General features: G+C 33.8%; 3 long non-coding RNA genes across 3 annotated transcripts; all 3 read right to left on the reverse strand.

Moving 5' to 3' along the window:
* Positions 1-415: 415 nt before the first annotated feature.
* LOC146936350 (uncharacterized) lies at positions 416-4,941 on the reverse strand. The gene is made up of 4 exons (XR_015030559.1): positions 4,191-4,941; positions 2,620-4,075; positions 1,291-1,826; positions 416-1,037 (listed from the first exon to the last, which is right to left on the reverse strand). It is a non-coding gene; the product is annotated as an uncharacterized LOC146936350 (long non-coding RNA).
* A 2,300-nt stretch (positions 4,942-7,241) lies between these two features.
* LOC146936351 (uncharacterized) lies at positions 7,242-8,525 on the reverse strand. Its single transcript, XR_015030558.1, has 2 exons — positions 7,599-8,525; positions 7,242-7,496 (listed from the first exon to the last, which is right to left on the reverse strand). It is a non-coding gene; the product is annotated as an uncharacterized LOC146936351 (long non-coding RNA).
* A 1,966-nt stretch (positions 8,526-10,491) lies between these two features.
* Positions 10,492-11,101, reverse strand: LOC146936352 (uncharacterized). The gene is made up of 2 exons (XR_015030560.1): positions 10,962-11,101; positions 10,492-10,859 (listed from the first exon to the last, which is right to left on the reverse strand). It is a non-coding gene; the product is annotated as an uncharacterized LOC146936352 (long non-coding RNA).
* Positions 11,102-20,938: the final 9,837 nt, after the last annotated feature.

The following is a 20,938-nucleotide window of genomic DNA, read 5'->3' on the forward strand; positions in this document are numbered from 1 at the left end:
CATTTTATGAGCAATCTTGTAAAATCGAAGAATGGGACTTTTAAAGAACCTTGAGATTGAGTGTCTTTGGATGGAATTATTGGTTGGGAAACACTTCACAATCACCTTAGGTAGTGAGATCTCGTTAATGGATTATCAAAAAGCTTCTCTCTCTTGTTTCCTTTTAGGATTCACTAGTGTGTGAACCCGTGCAATGCACGGGAAAAATTATGCTTGCTCGTGGGAGCTTAGATTTATATTATTTAAAAAATTGAAATGAATTTTATTTAAATAAAATATAGCTCTTCAAAAAATTAAATAAAAAATAGATAAAAAATATTCGTATTAATTAGGGAAAAAAACAATGAGAACATGATAGAGAGAATGAAGCATATACTATTTTTAAACTATCAGAATAATAGAGGTGAAACAATAATCAAAACAAAATACATATGTTGATTACGATTAACAATAATGTAATGCAACGTGTTTCGCCTCCACCCATTTCAATTACTTTAGCTCAACTACAAACACAACAATGCTATTTGTCCCGACGATTTTTATCATGAACTTCTCGCGAACTTTTTTTTTGAACAAATGAACTTCTCGCGAACTACTGTTGAACCAATCATATCTCATGTTGGCCGGCAAACACGGGGTAGTGGTATAGTGGACTTTAAATTGTATAACGCTACAAAGCCTCTATTATTCCCCTACAAATTGTCACTACATCATTTGCTATCTCAAGCATTTCCCCTACAAATAATATAAGACAACGTAACGTGAGTATCGACAACTTTCTTTCGACATGGCCACTCTAATGAACAATCATCAACATCATGAAGAAAATAGCATTGCAAGCACACTTCACGTTATGAGCACAAATCAGGTGAATCAAAGTATTGTTGCAATTGAATGGAAAACAATAATACAACGAAGTTGATTTCCAAATAAACATCTCCCTCAACAGACTGTTATAAACTAAAAGAAATCTCCCATGTGATTATGCTACAAATTTGAATTTCATGTTATTACTTGTAAGTAGTTTGACTGTCAACCTGCACATTTATCAATACATTTGGTATAAAAAAAGTAATGATATAAAAACACAAATAAGGTGCAACAAACCCACCAAATTAAAGTAATATGATAATGTAAGAAATAGAATTTTTGAAGACTTCTGCCAAAAAATAAATAGCTGAATAAAGATGAAAAAAAAATCCGGTCCTAATATTTATGGTCGTGAACATATGAATTGATTTTCACTCGAAATTTATTTTAAAATACAATATAAATTTGGAAAAGAAATACCACTTATAACTTCAACTACACTTCTTTGACATCCTTAGAAAGAAGCTTCCACAAAGTTTGTGATAAGAGAACCTAACATTGTCTAAAGAAATATTAGAGAGGCTATGAGAAAACTGACAGCAATTGTAAGGTGATCTGCACAGTAAACTTACAGTAATTGCAACAAATAATTTATCTTTCTCACATATTTATTCCCTAGATTAATGTTGGATCCCATATTCTTCATGGCTTTAATGTTACTATTTTGCCAAAAGATATCATCATTAACAAATGAGATGATTAAGTGGAGAAGGGAATGGAAGAGGCATTAAAAAGCTCTTATGTAGTTACTTGTTTAGCAAATATTGAACTGAAGTATAAAAGAAAGAAGGGGAAGAGTTTGAGAGTCAAAATGGAACAGGGAGATAATATAAAGCGAGGATGGACAAAACATTATACAAACTAAAATAGACTCGCCTGTATAATTTATGTCTTTGAAGATATCACATCAACTATACGTACTCCTTGAAAAGTCTAATAGTTTGAATATGCCGAACCTATAATACAAAAAGAAGTAAAGAATTAGCAAATAATAAAACCCAAAAAAGAAGATACCAAACTCAACTACGTTCATCACTGTTTATATTAAACTAAATTATACAAAAGGTAATGAAATTTTATAATTAAAACAAAAGAAGTATGGTTTCAATTCATCTATGATGTGTAACCAAAAAAAATATCATCTATAAAGTACTAACTAATTACTACCAAAGAATAGAAAAACAATTTTTATGATAGGAAGTCTGGTGCTTTGGTTGAATTTTGAAAGGAGAAATGGAGAGCAATCGGTAGCCAAAAGCACCAAAAATTAATTTTTTGTTAGAAATAAAATCAAATGCTATGATAAATATGAGAATATGAAGCAAGGAAAACCTTGAATAATCAACAAAGAAACGCAACAGAGAAGAAATGAGAAAGAGGGAGGATTCAGATTTGAAATGAAATCTTTGAGAAGATAGAAATTTGGGTATGAATTAGTCGGAAAAAAATGAAATTTTGGGAAAGAAAAGGATAAAACCAAGTGAGGCACTGATGATAGTGAATTAGGCGTGTTCGATACACTTGGGGGTTCAAAAAAGTGAAAAACGGTTTGTATATGTGTGTCTTGGTTTGCCTTTTCAATAAATCAACACTTCCAACATTGAAAGCACACGTTCCATGAAAAAAACATTGAAAACATACTGATTTTAATTCTTGCTATTGGAATTTGTAGAGAAAGAAATATTAAAAAAAGAGAAGAGGAAATTGTTCACAACCTGAGAATTAACTAAGAACTAACTAAGAACTCACCTTAAAATAACCTGAGAATTGTTCACAACCTCCAGTTCTTGATAGCAACCCTAATATCAAAACCCTAGCTTGAAAGAAAATAAGTTTGGTGAAGCTTGCTTCCAACTTGTCACCAACAACTAGCCAAACCCTAGCCTTGCTTGGATTCTAACTTCTTGGAGGATTTAGGAGAAGATTTAAGGAAGATCATGGGTAAAGAGGAGTAGAGAAGGTTGCTCCATCAAATCACTAACCAAAAGCCATAAACTCTAACCAACTCATGCTTGATTCCAAAGAGGGGAAAGATGAAGCAAAGATTATGGGTGAAGATTGATGATGATGACCGATTTCCTAGAGAGAAGGGAGAACAAAACTTGGATCTTAACCCTAGAGAGAGAAAGTGAAGAGAATAATGAAGAATTTTGGGTCAAACATCCTTTTATATCCATCTCACGAGCATTTACCAAAATACCCCTAGTCTTAAACGCGAATAATCTATCGTTGTCAGGTAAAACATTGTATCGTAAAAGTGGGATATTACAAACATGAGTAAAATCCAAATATTAACATGAAAATTTACTTACCCTCCATTCTGGCCGAATTTTTTGAAAATGCGAAAAATCAACCATTAGTCATCGCAGACATACAAAACCACAAAATAAACAATAATTGGTCAAGAAGCTATGCAAAAAACGAGATAAATGAGTTTTTTTTATATATGTCGTCAATGAAGTTTTAAATGTTGCCAATAACATTCTTAATTCAAAATTGTTAATTTACATGAAATTAATTTTGGCCCTGAGATAGTTGTTGGCCTTGTTGAGTATCTTATTCTCAACAAACTCAGCCTTGGCTAATTTGAACTATAAGTAGAATAAATAATAAATATTTGTGACCCACGAAGAAATACTGAATATTAATAATCATATATCGGCATTATTAATTAAAGTGACAAATAATTATGTAATAACATTGTTATTTTTTACATTGTTTATGTCAAAGAGATTTAAAGGTGGGCAAAACATTTCTTAAAGTAAAAACAAAGTGCAAATGAAAAGCATGACATCTAAACTATGTTGGCCTCCTATTATTATAATCTATAATTTGCAGCATTTTAAAATTATTATAATAATTAAAAGGAAAATGATAATTACAAATATTGGGGGACTAGACCAAAACCCAATTAAGGATAAAACCTGAGTATTGGAAAAAAGTATAGAGCAACTAAACAACACAAAGATAACATAAACATAGATCAAAGTGCATAGGATATTATTAAAGTAAGAACATTATGACATAAAAATAAATTACATGTAACATAATTATTATACATACTATAACAGTTACAATTTTAAGCACACACAAGTTGAAGTTGCGAAATTGCAAAACGGCTTTTCTTCAAGAAATTTACACCCAAGTTCTAGCACATTTTCTAAACAATCAAAGTGATCTTTGCATTTCATAAATGATGTTCGCACTGCAATGTCAAATAACAAAAAAGTATTTTCATTAAAGGAGTATGAAATATTATGTCTAATATAAATAAGAAAATGAGAAAATAATGTCGAAAATTACTTAATGCCATCGGTTACCATGAGATATAAAGAAAGAAAGATTATCAAAGCATAAACAAACTTTGAAATGTGAGTCATTTTTTCTTCTTTTACATGTAATCAGTAAAAAATGGATGAAACATTTTATACGTAAAAATTTATTGCTTTGTTTTTTTAAGAAGTTTATTGCTTTGTTAACATCAATTCAATGTTTTTTAACACTTAAGAGTTAAAAAAATGTTTATTAAATTGAAGTTATTGTTAAATGTCTCGAAGCTAGATCGGTGCGTCAAGTTTATCTTTTAGCTCACTCAATTAACCAGTTATACTTTGATCTCGAACAAACATTCATTAAATTTTTTATTTTATTTTTTCACTCTTCATAATAGAGAAGGGTCAAATACCTAAATAGAAATAATAGTGATGAACAATGAAAAAAGTTAGCTTTCAGAGGAACTTGGTAGTAAAAATAAAATTGATCAAGTTTTTACTTTCAAGGATTTTGATTCAAAATAGTTTGTTTGAAAGAAGCATGAAGTTATAGCTCTTTAAATCTTAAGCGAATAATATAAACTTCATCATATGTAAACCACAAGAAGGAGTTTAACTCATGGTGAGCTTGACCAAGAAGATGAAATGAAACATAAATGAAAACATGAAAAGCTAAATTGATAGACAATAAAGATTTAAGAATATATTACACTCCAACAAAAAAAAAACAGGCGAGTTTGAAGCATCACTAAAGTAATCCTAACTCTAAATCACCAAGAAATATCACTCATTCTCATCTTCTTACATTAAGTATATTATTCTTCAGAGGGACTAGGTTTAGAGAGTTGCGGTTAGGGTTTCTAAAATTTGTGAGTTAGGTTAACTGTATTAAAAAAAGTGTAATGCTCGATCACAAGGGCTCTATTTATCGAACCACTTGTGTGGTCATCAAGCCAAACACTTAAATACATCGTACCATACTGTTCACCATATTTTACTTAAACCCATCGTACCATACGGTGGACCACATTTCTCTATTTACATAGATTAATTAATAAGTCATACTTAATTATGTAATTACTAATAACTCCTACTTATTATTTTATAAATAAGTCTAACTTATTTATTTCTCTCATATATATGTCATTTGTGGGTAACCCCATAGGAGATCTTCACTTGGAAAGGGAGCTGATTAGATCTTGACTTGGAAGAAATTTGTACCCGAACCTCCCCTTTCGGCTGTCGAGTCTATTTATGGGGAAGCCTCCCCCACAAAGGAGGAATTTAGGAATGTTCTGAGCAGGCATGATTTGGTGCACTTGTCAATCAAACAACAACAAGTTTTAGGCGGCGTTGTCGGAGATTGTTGATATTTCGAAGGTAATCAATAGAGTTTATTTTTTAAATAATTAGGTTAGGTTCGGTAAGTTTTCTTTTCTGTTTTTTATATTTTTTTTATGTTTAAGTTCTGATCAAATTGGTAAGTTTTGTTTTCTGTTTCCTTCTATCCTCACTTTTAATTGCGTTAACACATAGCTCGCGCTTCAATGTTCATCTTGTTCGGAACACAAATCCCGTGCTTAGTTCGGGTTTGTTGCTAGTTTACTGTTAAACTAGATTAGAGAAAAGTTTAAGAAAGACATGTATTTCTAATGTTTACCATCCAGTGAATTATGTAGAATAATTTAACACGTTGAAAAGACTCGTGTTGGTTTATGGTGTCAGTTGGCAATCCTAAAAGCAGGTTGGGTTGTTGCTTGAGGCAACACGACTGGAGCAGTACCCACAAACCACAACATGACAACTGTTGCGAATATATCGACAGATCTCCAAAAAATGTGAATCCAAAATCACGACTTGAGAAAACTGAATCCTAAGTATATTGACTAAATATTATGCTAAAACAATATAATTAACTTAATATATAACATGATTTTGTATTATTGTTAGCCTTTGAGTAAGTACTTTTTATGTTTACATTATGGTTTTTAGGGGAATTTAAACTAATTACTTAAGGTATTAGTAATTTTCTCCTCAAGCACTACGCTGGCTCTTCAACTCTACATTTCCACCTTTCTTGCTTGAAATGTCAAACACAAAGTAAACAATAATTGGTCAAGAAATTATGCAAAAAAACGTGATATTGGCTCTCAGTTTTGAGGCTCGATTTTGCCTCTCGGTGTTAAGAAAAGACATTTGGAGCAATTTCTCCAATATTCGCAGCAACAATCTGAAAAGGGTAAAGGATTTCAATCCTTTCTATTGGATGTAGCAAACAATCCCATATTTCATCGTTTGAATCAATCTTTCGAAATTCCGAAGTCGTGGCTATGCTTGTTATCTTTCCAACGCATGGTCACATGCTTCGATTGGATAAGGCTCAACCATGTTACGACCTTTTTAGTGAGTAGGGGTCAAACATGAGTAAAATCCAAATATTAACATGAAAATTTACATACCCTCCATTCTGGGTGAATTTTTTGAAAATGCTAAAAATCTACCATTAGTCATCACAGGCATACAAAACCACAAAATAAACAATAATTGGTCAAGAAGTTATGCAAAAAACGAGATAAATGAGTTTTTTTATATATGTCGACAACGAAGTTTTAAATGTTGCCAATAACATTCTTAATTCAAAATTGTTAATTTACATGAAATTAATTTTGGCCCTGAAATAGTTGTTGGCCATGTTGAGTATCTTATTCTCAACAAACTCAGCCTTGACTAATTTGAACTATAAGTAGAATAGATAATAAATATTTGTGACCCACGAAGAAATACTGAATATTAATAATCATATATCGGCATTATTAATTAAAGTGACTAATAATTATGTAATAACATTGTTATTTTTTACATTGTTTTTGTCAAAGAGATTTAAAGGTGGGCAAAACATTTCTTAAAGTAAAAACAAAGTGCAAATGAAAAACATGACATCTAAACTATGTTGGCCTCCTATTATTATAATCTATAATTTACAGCATTTAAAAATTATTATAATAATTAAAAGGAAAATGATAATTACAAATATTTGGGGGACTAGACCAAAACCCAATTAAGGATAAAATCTGAGTATTGGAAAAAACTATAGAGCAATTAAACAACACAAAGATAACATAAACATAGATCAAAGTGCATATGATATTATTAAAGTAAGAACATTATGACATAAAAGTAAATTATATGTAACATAGTTATTATACATACTATAACAGTTACAAATTTAATCACACACACAAGTAGAAGTTGCGAAATTGCAAAATGGCTTTTCATCAGGAAATTTACACCCAAGTTCTAGCACATTTTCTAAACAATCAAAGTCATCTTTGCATTTCATAAATGATGTTCGCACTGCAATGTCAAATAACAAAAAAGTATTTTCATTAAAGGAGTATGAAATATTATGTCTAATATAAATAAGAAAATGAGAAAATAATGTCAAAAATTACTTACTGCCATCGGTTACCACGAGATATAAAGAAAGAAAGATTATCAAAGCATAAACAAACTTTGAAATGTGAGTCATTTTTTCTTCTTTTACATGTAATCAGTAAAAAATGGATGAAACATTTTATAAGTAAAAAATTTATTGCTTTGTTAACATCAATTCAATGTTTTTTAACACTTAAGAGTTAAAAAAATGTTTATTAAATTGAAGTTATTGTTAAACGTCTCGAAGCTAGATCGGTGCATCAAGTTTATCTTTTAGCTCACTCAATTAACCAGTTATACTTTGATCTCGAACAAACATTCATTAGATTTTTTTTATTTTTTCACTCTTCATAATAGAGAAGGGTCAAATACCTAAATAGAAATAATAGTGATGAACAATGAAAAAAGTTAGCTTTGAGAGGAACTTGGTAGTAAAAATAAAATTGATCAAGTTTTTACTTTCAAGGATTTTGATTCAAAACAGTTTATTTGAAAGAAGCACGAAATTATAGTTCTTTAAATCTTAAGCCAATAATATAAACTTCATCATATGTAAACCACAAGAAGGAGTTTAACTCATGGTGAGCTAGACCAAGAAGATGAAGATGAAATGAAACATAAATGAAAACATGAAAAGCTAAATTGATAGACAATAAAGATTTAAGGATATATTACACTCCAACAAAAAAAAAAACAGGTGAGCTTGAAGCATCACTAAAGTAATCCTAACTCTAAATCACCAAGAAATATCACTCATTGTCATCTTCTTACATTAAGTATATTATTCTTCAGAGGGACTAGGTTTAGAGAGCTGCGGTTAGGGTTTCTAAAATTTGTGAGTTAGGTTAACTGTATTAAAAAAACTGTAATGCTCGATCACAAGGGCTCTATTTATTGAACCACTTGTGTGGTCATCAAGCTAGACACTTAAATACATTGTACCATACGGTGGACCACATTTCTCTATTTACATAGATTAAATAATAAGTCATACTTAATTATGTAATTACTAATACCCCCTACATATTATTTTATAAATAAGTCTTACTTATTTATTTCTCTCATATGTATGTCCTTTGTGGGTAACCCTATTGGAGATCCTCACTTGGAAAGGGAGCTGAATAGATCTTGACTTGGAAGAGTTTTGTACCCGAACCTCCCATTTCGGCTGTTGAGTCTATTTATGGGGAAGCCTCCCCCACAAAGGAGGAATTTAGGAATGTTCTGAGCGGGCATGATTTGGTGCACTTGTCAATCAAACAACAAGTTTTAGGCGGCGTTGTCGGAGATTGTTGATATTTCGAAGGTAATCAATAGAGTTTATTTTTTGAATAATTAGGTTAGGTTAGGTAAGTTTTCTTTTCTGTTTTTTATATTTTTTTTATGTTTAAGTTCTGATCAAATTGGTCTAATTGGTAAGTTTTTGTTTTCCGTTTCCTTCTATCCTCACTTTTAATTGCGTTAACACATAGCTCGCGCTTCAATGTTCATCTTGTTCGGAACACAAACCCCGTGCTTAGTTCGGGTTTGTTGCTAGTTTACTGTTAAACTAGATTAGAGAAAAGTTTAAGAAAGACATGTATTTCTAATGCTTTCCATCCAGTAAATTATGTAGAATAATTTAACACGTTGAAAAGACTCGTGTTGGTTTATGGTGTCAGTCGGCAATCCTAAAAGCAGGTTGGGTTGTTGCATGAGGCAACACGACTGGAGCAGTACCCACAAACCACAACATGACAACTGTTGCGAATATATCGACAGATCTCCAAAAAATGTGAATCCAAAATCACGACGAGAAAACTGAATCCTAAGTATATTGACTAAATATTATGCTAAAACAATATAATTAACTTAATATATAACATGATTTTGTATTATTGTTAGCCTTTGAGTAAGTACTTTTTATTTTTACATTATGGTTTTTAGGGGAATTTAAACTAATTACTTAAGGTATTAGTAATTTTCTCCTCAAGCACTACGCTGGCTCTTCAACTCTACATTTCCACCTTTCTTCCTTGAAATGTCAAACACAAAGTAAACAATAATTGGTCAAGAAATTATGCAAAAAAGCGAGATATTGGCTCTCAGTTTTGAGGCTCGATTTTGCCTCTCGGTGTTAAGAAAAGACATTTGGAGCAATTTCTCCAATATTCGCAGCAACAATCTGAAAAGGGTAAAGGATTTCAATCCTTTCTATTGGATGTGGCAAACAATCCCATATTTCATCGTTTGAATCAATCTTTCGAAATTTCGAAGTCGTGGCTATGCTTGTTATCTTTCCAACGCATGGTCACATGCTTCGATTGGATAAGGCTCAACCATGTTACGAGCTTTTTAGTGAGTATGGGTCAAACATGAGTAAAATCCAAATATTAACATGAAAATTTACTTACCCTCCATTCTGGGCGAATTTTTTGAAAATGCTAAAAATCTACCATTAGTCATCACAGACATAGAAAACCACAAAATAAACAATAATTGGTCAAGAAGTTATGCAAAAAACGAGATAAATGAGTTTTTTTTATATATGTCGTCAATGAAGTTTTAAATTTTGCCAATAACATTCATAATTCAAAATTGTTAATTTACATGAAATTAATTTTGGCCCTGAAATAGTTGTTGGCCATGTTGAGTATCTTATTCTCAACAAACTCAGCCTTGACTAATTTGAACTATAAGTAGAATAGATAATAAATATTTGTGACCCACGAAGAAATACTAATAATCATATATCGGCATTATTAATTAAAGTGACTAATAATTATGTAATAACATTGTTATTTTTTACATTGTTTTTGTCAAAAAGATTTAAAGGTGGGCAAAACATTTCTTAAAGTAAAAACAAAGTGCAAATGAAAAACATGACATCTAAACTCTGTTGGCCTCCTATTATTATAATCTATAATTTACAGCATTTAAAAATTATTATAATAATTAAAAGGAAAATGATAATTACAAATATTGGGGGGACTAGACCAAAACCCAATTAAGGATAAAACCTGAGTATTGGAAAAAACTATAGAGCAATTAAACAACCCAAAGATAACATAAACATAGATCAAAGTGCATAGGATATTATTAAAGTAAGAACATTATGACATAAAAGTAAATTATATGTAACATAGTTATTACACATACTATAACAGTTACAATTTTAATCACACACACAAGTTGAAGTTGCGAAATTGCAAAATGGCTTTTCATCAGGAAATTTACACCCAAGTTCTAGCACATTTTCTAAACAATCAAAGTCATCTTTGCATTTCATAAATGATGTTTGCACTGCAATGTCAAATAACAAAAAAGTATTTTCATTAAAGGAGTATGAAATATTATGTCTAATATAAATAAGAAAATGAGAAAATAATGTCAAAAATTACTTACTGCCATCGGTTACCACGAGATATAAAGAAAGAAAGATTATCAAAGCATAAACAAACTTTGAAATGTGAGTCATTTTTTCTTCTTTTACATGTAATCAGTAAAAAATGGATGAAACATTTTATAAGTAAAAAATTTATTGCTTTGTTAACATCAATTCAATGTTTTTTAACACTTAAGAGTTAAAAAAATGTTTATTAAATTGAAGTTATTGTTAAACGTCTCGAAGCTAGATCGGTGCATCAAGTTAATCTTTTAGCTCACTCAATTAACCAGTTATACTTTGATCTCGAACAAACATTCATTAGATTTTTTTTATTTTTTCACTCTTCATAATAGAGAAGGGTCAAATACCTAAATAGAAATAATAGTGATGAACAATGAAAAAAGTTAGCTTTGAGAGGAACTTGGTAGTAAAAATAAAATTGATCAAGTTTTTACTTTCAAGGATTTTGATTCAAAACAGTTTATTTGAAAGAAGCACGAAATTATAGCTCTTTAAATCTTAAGCGAATAATATAAACTTCATCATATGTAAACCACAAGAAGGAGTTTAACTCATGGTGAGCTAGACCAAGAAGATGAAGATGAAATGAAACATAAATGAAAACATGAAAAGCTAAATTGATAAACAATAAAGATTTAAGAATATATTACACTCCAACAAAAAAAAAACAGGCGAGCTTGAAGCATAACTAAAGTAATCCTAACTCTAAATCACTAAGAAATATCACTCATGCTCATCTTCTTACATTAAGTATATTATTCTTCAGAGGGACTTGGTTTAGAGAGTTGCGGTTAGGGTTTCTAAAATTTGTGAGTTAGGTTAAGTGTCTTAAAAAAACTATAATGCTCGATCACAAGGGCTCTATTTATAGAACCACTTGTGTGGTCATCAAGCCAAACACTTAAATACATTGTACCATATTGTTCACCATATTTTACTTAAACCCATCGTACCATACGGTGGACCACATTTCTCTATTTACATAGATTAAATAATAAGTCTTACTTAATTATGTAATTACTAATACCCCCTACTTATTATTTTATAAATAAGTCTTACTTATTTATTTCTCTAATATATATGTCCTTTGTGGGTAACCCTGTTATACCCTAATTTTGGACCTAAAAATACTAGTCAATTTCTCTTTTCTTGCATCTCAAGTCATTTGAACTATCTCTGATTAATTGCATCTTTCCTTGCATTTTATTTCAAAGTTATTTGCAAAATTTACATGTAAGGGCATTTTAGTCATTTCCTATGTCAAGTGTCTCTCAGTCTTTCAAAATTTTGTTTGAAGTCCTTTCAAGTAGTGTGAATAAGTCTCTGTTTCATTCTATGACAAAATCCAGTTCAAAATTTGCATTTGAAGTCATTTTGAGTCAGTTTTGCCCCTAGGGGCATTTTGGTCATTTCAAGTGTCAAGTCACTGTTTAAATCCTAAAAATTGTCTCTGAGTCTTTTAATTTTGCTTGTATGAGTCTTTGATTCAATTTCTTGTTAAAAATTCATTTTAAAATTCGTATCTGAGTCATTTACAGTCGTTTTAGCCCCGGGGGCATTTTGGTCATTTCACACGAAATTTCGGCAGAGAGGTACTTTAAAGTACCTCATTTAGGCCATTGGTTTATTTTAATCCGTTTTGCCAAATTTTAGTCGTTTCACTTTACGTTTATTTCAAATTACGTTTTTTAAATCAATTTTATTATTTTTTTGTTTTAAAGTCCAAAACTTCCAAAAAATTGCATTCAAGTCCTTCTAAGTTCCAAATTTTACCTTTAAACCTTTTTTCTTCTTTGTTAAGTCTTTTTTTTTAAGTCCTTCGAAGTTTTTTTGTTAGTCCTTTTGTCCAAATGTTTTTTTTGCAGAACAGTCCTTCAAGTTTTCCAAATTTGCAAAAAGAGCCCAAGTCCAGTCATTTTAGTCCAAGTCCAGGTGGCAGTTTTCTATTAGTCCAGTGGCACACATGTCAGCCTATATAAGGCTGCGTCAGCAACACAATTACACAGAAGCCATTCACTTTCGGCCAACTCACCAAAAACTGACACCATTTCATTTCCACGCGCCCACGCGCCACCCTAACAAAAAACTCTAACAAACTTTTTCAGCCTTTGAACCACCGTAACAAACACAAAAACTGCACCAATTCTTCACAAATTCAACACAGAACTATCACAAGTTCACCAATCCATTGCCAAATACAGAAGAATCAACACAAATTTCTGAGAATCAAGATCAAAAGTTGCAATTCATCGAAAAGGTTTTCGGATTCAACAAACTCTCAGAGATCACTTGCGTGATCTTCATCATCGAGCTCGTTTCCCTGCAATTCAAGCACAGATTCATCACCGGAGCGACAAATCATGCGATCACAGGGATAAAAGAAGAGAGAAGAAGGGAAATAGAAGCAAAATCAGACCAGTTCGAAGAAGAAGAAGATCAATACCGATTTATTTTCGGTTTCGAAGCTTACCAAAAGGATCTGAAGCTCGCAAGGATCCACTTGCTCAAATCTCCAAGGAATTCAGGTAAAAACACAAAGAAACCTTCTCATATTCATCATCGAAGCTTTGTATTGAAAGATAAACGGTGAATTCGATCGAAAGCTTGAAAAAATTCGAGCAAGTTGAAAACTGAAACCCTAAGACGCAAGATCATGAAAATTCACCGGCTACCTTTCAATTCAGAATGCAAATTCATCATTAACAAATCAATTAGGGTTTCAGTTCCAAAAATCCCCAAAAATCCGAAACGTTTCGAATTGGTGAGAGTTTGAGTTTAAATCCGTTCGAATCAACGAGTTCGAATCACTTCGAACATTTTTTTTCCATCAAGAACAACAAGTTCAAACTATTTCGAACGATCTCTTGTCAAAAATGTCAAAATCGAAGCAGTTCGAACAGTTTCTTTCAAGAAACTTCAAGATCGAAGTGCTCCGAATACTTTTCTGCAAAAAAAACTACGAATTCGAAATGGTTTGAACAACATCTTTCAAAAAATCACAAGTTCGAAACGGTTTGAGCATCATCCTTCAAAAATCACAAAAGCGAAACGTTCTGTGTCAGATCCATGCTAGTTTGTGGTTTAGATCACAGTTTATAAGTCAAGAATCATGAGGATGAATGAAAACGATGAAGAGAGAACGAGAGAGTGTGAGAGAATCTGAAGAAGAGAGAGAGAAAACTAGGGTTAGAATGACTTTGAACCGGTCTCCCTGCTTTTATACTGGAGTGAACCGGATTGGTTCAGTCAGACCGGTCTGGTTCACTCCTGAAACCTGAATCCCCCACCGTTAGATCTAGGTCTAGGGTTCCTGGATCAATCCTGCGTTCCACAGGCTTCCTTGTGATCCAGGACCCACTTGTGTTTGGGTTTGGGCCTTAAGCCCGTTATTTTTCTGTATTTCCTTTGTTTTGTGCTATTTTCATGGTATTGTTTGATAATCACACCCCTGGCATGCTTGAAACATTTTAGGAAACCCTAGCAAAATTTATAGATTTTTCTTAGTGTTTTTATGATGCTTTTGTGTTGATTGTACACTGAAAAACTTGATAAAAAATGTTGAGATAATTTCTTGTTATATTTCTTGGACTTCATGTTAAAATTAGGGTGAAATTGGTTTAATTCTTTTGTTTCTATTCTTGATGCACATTTGTGATTCATGAAGGGTGTTTTTGTGAAGAATTTACCATAGTTTGAATGTATTTCCTACTGGTCATGTGCATATGTTACTCACTTGCTTTGCAAGTAATGTTGATAAATCTTTAGGCCTATTTTGCATTATTTGTGTTTGTTTTTATGTTGATTTTCTTACTTTTGTTATGATAGCTTTGTTTTGTTTCATATCTTGTGCTACTAACCCTCTTCATTTCATGTTTCATATTCATCATAAGCATTCCCACTTCATCTCCTTCTTCATCTAATTTCTTGCATTTTAGGTTTCAATTTCATGCCAAAGTTAGAATGTAAACACTTAGGGGTTTTGTAATATTTTCCTTTCATGCACTTTTAATTTCTTGGCAAAGAGGCCATAGAATGTATCTAGGGTATGATGTAAAGGACAATGGACTCTAATGATGTACACCGACACAAGCACCGACACATGCACACACACCACTATAGCTAGAATATGCATGTTTAGATGTATGGTTAGGATTGTATGTTTAGATGAATGCCTAGGACTTATACTTAGAAAAAACCAACTTTCCAAACAAATGTGAACAACTTCACTCAAATCTTTTCCAAATAAACCTTGGGATCCAATATCCCATTGTATTTTCTTTCTCATTTTCTTAATCAAATTTCAATGAAAATAATCAAACTTTGACCATATTTTGCAATTCACTAATTCAACCTCACTACTTTCCAATCTCATGCCCTTGAGGCCTCTTTCTATTCTTCAAAATCCAATTTTCAAACTTAAAATCAACCAACAAAAGCAAAAACATTTTTGGAAGAGAACTACGGTGGATTTGATCCCTTAATCGGGTACGTAGGCAAGGAACAAAATTCCTTCAATTCAACTAAAATAAAAATTCAAAAACATTCTTCTCCCTCCAAATTCTTCATTTAGTAATTCTTAGGTGTAAATAACATTTCAAGATAGCATTTAAAAATAAAGCGCGCGCGTAGAAATTAAAGACGGTTCCTATAGGTTACTATAGTCGTTATGGGTGCCTAACACCTTCCCGTAGCGAAAACAACTCCCGGACCTCGATTCTCAAGGGTTTTGCTTACTTTTTCCCTTCCCAAGAAAAAATAAGATATCACCGGTTTAAAAGGTTCAAACGTAATCAATGTTTGACACCCGAAAACCAAGATAAAACAGCTGGCGACTTCACTGGGGAGATTCGAGAGTTACGCCTAGTCTTTATTTCCACGCTTGCGCTTGTATTTTTACTTGTTCCTTTTACTTGCTTTCCTATGTGAATAAATGTTTAATTTCTTGCAAACGTGTGGGGTGAGAATATCAAAAGTCCTGCACCCGGGCTGAGTGAACTTAGGATTTAGGAGGGATATAATCGACAATTCATTCCGGGGGTTGCCTCGTGTTTTGGATTATGCGATCAATCCCACATAGCTGAGGCATTTTGGAGGTGATGTTGTCGGCGCGGGTTATCGCGTTTAGGCACTTTGCTTCTAATTGTTCTATGACGCTATGAACCGTAGATAACCAAACCCATCCATGGCCATTTTCTAGGATGTAGTGCGGAGGCTAAACCGAGTGTCGTCTCGAGTTTTAGTCGTCACGCGATACTACACTCAAGTTAGACCTTCCACGTATAATCATGGAGCGAGAGTTGTCTCGTGACACCATGAGATACGTCGGAGAGGTTGCAACTTGGGAACCTTTTTAGAACCCGGTTACTATATCCTAAAACCCTAGTTTCACCGGACACCGTGTCCACCCATGACTCCTCGACTTTGAACTTCAAACCCACCATGTTTTCTCCGAACTTGAACATAATCATGCATTCATGCATACATGCATACATGCATAAACTTTTTGTCATGCATTGTTATCGAAGGGCTTAGACAAGTTGAAATTGTAAACATTGTAGGGATGAAGATGACTAAATCCTACAAGTTCAAGGAAGTGGATTTGGCTAGTTTGAGGGATTTGGCACTAAAGATTGAGGATCCGACTGGTTTCCGACGCCGTTACGGGGCTTTACTTCCTATTCTCCATACTAATGTGGATGAGAAGCTTGTGCACACTCTAGTGCAATTCTATGATCCGGGGTGTCGGTGCTTCACTTTTCCAGACTTTCAGTTGGTGCCTACTCTAGAGGCTTATTCTTCCTTGACGGGTTTATCTATTGCTAAGGGGATACCTTTCTCAGGACCTGAAAATCCTCTTCCTCCATTGGTTATTGCTAAAGATCTCTATCTCAAGACCACCGATGTCTCCAAGAATCTTGTTACTAAGGCACATATCCGAGGGTTCACTTCAGAGTATCTTCTTGGGAAAGCCAACCTCAATACCACTCGTCAGGACACTCTTGAGGCTATTCTTGCACTTCTCATCTATGGGCTTATTCTCTTTCCGAATCTTGATGGCTTCGTGGACATGAATGCTATTATGATCTTCCACTCCAAGAATCCGGTTCCTACTCTGCTAGCTGACACATACCATGCTATTCACGATCGCTCCAGCAAAGGTCGTGGATACATTCTTTGTTGTGTGCCTCTCCTCTATAGGTGGTTTATTTCGCACCTTCCGCAGTCTTTCCACGACAATCCGAGGAATTGGTCTATTTCACAGAGGATTATGGCTCTCGCTCCTAATGAAGTGGTTTGGCTCACTCCCGCTTCTAGGGTCAAGGAAATCATCTTTGGTGGTGGAAAGTTTCTTAATGTACCTCTTCTTGGTACCCGGGGTGGAATCAACTATAACCCGGAGCTTGCTTTGCGACAGTTTGGTTTCCCGATGAGAGATAAGCCCATCAATCTTGCTACGGCTCCTTACTTCTTTCACTACTCCAATGCTCCCACCGGAATTAGAGAAGATTTCATGCAAGCTTGGACTAAGCTTCGGAAGAAAGAGGTGAAGCATATGGGTGTAAGGTCCGGTATTGCTCATGAGGCCTATACACAGTGGGTGATAAACCGAGCTGAGGAGGCTGGTACGCCTTACCCCTCTATGAGATATGTGTCTGCAACTGTTCCTACCAGGCCCTTGCCTCTACTCCCACCTACCCAGGAGATGTATCAGGAGCATCTAGCTATGGAGAGTCGGGAGAAGCATCAGTGGAGAGCTAGATACTATGAGGCTGAGAACTTGATCATGACTTTGGATGGAAAGGGTGAGCAGCAGACTCATGAGGTCTTGACACTGAAGAAAGAGTTAGCTAAGGCCAAGAGAGAGATTGAAGAGAAAGATATACTGCTTATGAGGGACTCCAAGAGAGCTAGGGGGGCCCGTGACTTCTATGCACGATACTGCGACTATGAGTCTGAGTCTGAGGACGATGCTTCCACTTCCTATGCTTGAGGATTTCCATTTCCTGTTGTTATTTCCATTTGTTTATGTTGAAATTGTCTTGTAAAACTATGTTGGTTGTTTGTTTCCCGTTTATGTCAATTGTTGTTTAGTAATGTTTACAAGCTTATAATTTGTCTAAAACCTTCGATAACGTAAAAAGAGTCTTTTTGCATGCATTTACACATTTCATGCATCATATGCATTCATTGACCACAAAGAACTTCTCTCGTGCTCATTGCCTCCTGGTTTTGTCCGCCGCAGTCTGAAAAGTGGCTCGTGTTCGCAAAGTCTACCAACCAGATAGAATTCATCAGACAAGATTTCACAAGAGAAGGATGATGGCTAATTTTGAAGAAGAGAATGCTCAGCTCCGTGCCGAATTGGCTGCTATGAAAGAAGACTTGGCTAAGGCTCATGACGCTATGTCTGCTATGATGGCTTCACAGGAACAACCAGCCACCTCTATTCCTGTCACTGCTGAGGTGATCCCCTCTATCCCACTGTCTACTGTGGCTACTGATGCTCGTTTTGTTATGCCCAACGGCCGTCCTTATGGACTCCCACCTTTCTACTCTCCTAATACTGCTGCTGGTGTCTCTGGTTTTGCTGGTCAAGGACAGATTCCTGTGTCTACTGCTATGCCTCAAGTAACCACTGTTGTTACCGACCCTATTGTACACACTGTGCAACAGGTGATTGATGTTGATACTCCGCATGGACAAGATCCCGCAATGGAAGCTATGAAGAGACAGTTAAGGGAGTTGGCTGGAGAACTCCGTGAGGTCAAGGCTAGCCGGGGAAACAATGGTGCTCCTGCTAAAGCTCGTGACCTGTGCTTGGTATCCCGATTTGAGGTTCCTAAGAAATTCAAAGAGCCAGAATTTGACAAGTACAATGGGACTTCTTGCCCACACAACCATGTCATCCGGTATGTCCGAAAGATGGCTAACTATGCCGACAATGATGCACTGATGATCCATTGCTTTCAAAGTAGCTTGACGGATGATGCAGCAGATTGGTACACTAGTCTGAGCAAAGATAACATCCATACCTTTGAGGAACTTGTTGGAGTAAGCCCTAATATCCAATCAATATTGATTGGGTTTGGCTTTGTATCATGATATTGATATAAATATATATTGTGAATATATATAATCATAAGGCATTTCTTTATTGATTTTGTTATGTTTCAAAATAATAAAGTCCCTAGAATAGATAGTTCATGTAATGGAATATTAAGTGTGACTTAATCATGAGATTACATTACGTAAAGAACGCTATTCTTAAACATATCCATAGTCAAGCTTTAATATGAATTGGGATAATAATAAAGCATAAAGACTATTATGTATGTAGACTGATGATTGCATCTCATGGGTCATTGATATTGAGATATTAAGTCTATACATAGGTATAAATATTAGGAGTAATATTTATACTGGATTGACCCGCCGTGAGAATACTACATAGTAAGTTATGAAATTGTCATAAGATATTCTCACAATGATAATAATGTATATCGCTCTTAGACCTGAAACCACTATGATCCCTAGATGTGGACTCAAGTGCTTTGTTGCCATTCTAACGTTGTCTGTAAAAGGATAACCATAACGTTGGTTGATGGGTACTTGATGAATCATGCTGAGGGACATGAGTGTCCTAGATGGGATTTGTCCCTCCTCATAAACAGGAGATATATCTTTAGGCCTCTTGATGAAATATGACTGTAAAATTGCATGGCCATGCCGAACTAAGTCAATATAAGATATTGGACTTATTCGTTATTCAGTATATTTCAGAATCAAGAAATATAAATATTGATCTATACAAGGGTGACAATATCTATGCCTTGGGATCAATAAAGATATCGAGACAAAGGAGTAATTGTACACATGAGTATTATCATGGAAAGGTTTCGTCAGATCACTTGACATTCTTGTCACTTGGGTAGCAATGATGTGTTGCTAGATACCGCTCATTGTTTATAATATTAAATATTAGATTTAATATTATTGCCAACGTGACTAGAACCTATAGGGTCACACACAAAGAACAGTCAAAAGAGAAATATATAAGTATGACTTATATAAGGGGTGCGTTTAGTAAATAATGCTAATTAGTTAGCAAAATTACTAAACTCGGTGTTGGGCTTACTGAAGCCCAATAGTGACTTATGACTTGCAGAGCACACTAGATGTTCTATAAATAGAACTCTGGTGCTGAAGTTTTTGGTTACACGTTTTGAAGCAACCCCTTTCTTCTCTGCACTTCCAATTCATTGGCTAGCACCGAGTTTTGGAGGAGCACTGTTCGTGTGGACTTGCTAGAGGCTTTGCTGCTTGCTGCTTGCTTGGCTGTGATCGAGATTCCAGTTTCCAGTTCCAGCTTTCAGATTCCACAGTTCAAGGTAACAATCGAATCACTGATTCATGTTTGAATTTCGTAATGATCCAAGGAATGAAAATCGAAAATTTTCCGCTGCTTCTACTCCATTCTTCTATTCGATTTTCCTTCAGTGGTATCAGAGCCAATTACGAAACCATGAATCGGATTGCTTTGTTACTGCTTTATGTTTTAATATGATTAAACATTTTGAATCGGAATTAAATAATAAAGAGAATTAAAATTGACATCGTATCATGTTTTCTGTGCATGGCTTTTCGATTTGTTTGATGTTTCAGAAACTGTTTCTGGTGAAGTATCGACATATCGATTATACATATCGACGGGAACATGATTGGAAACAAATCAAATTAGATTATCTTTTAAAATTGTTTTAAGAGATAATAATATTTTCGCAAATATTTGATTTGCTAATATTTTGATATTCTATAAGGAATTAATCTGGAATGCAAATCCGTTAATAAAATAGAATATTAAGTGTTAATATTTTATTATTTAAATTTAAATATTAATTAAAATTGATTGATCAATATCATATATGTGATATATGATTTTAATACAACATCATTATATGTGATATATTGATGA

The sequence above is a fragment of the Medicago sativa genome, chromosome 3, assembly GCF_051527215.1.
Source record: "Medicago sativa cultivar Bolivia chromosome 3, Bolivia_mono, whole genome shotgun sequence".
Classification (NCBI taxonomy): domain Eukaryota; kingdom Viridiplantae; phylum Streptophyta; class Magnoliopsida; order Fabales; family Fabaceae; genus Medicago; species Medicago sativa.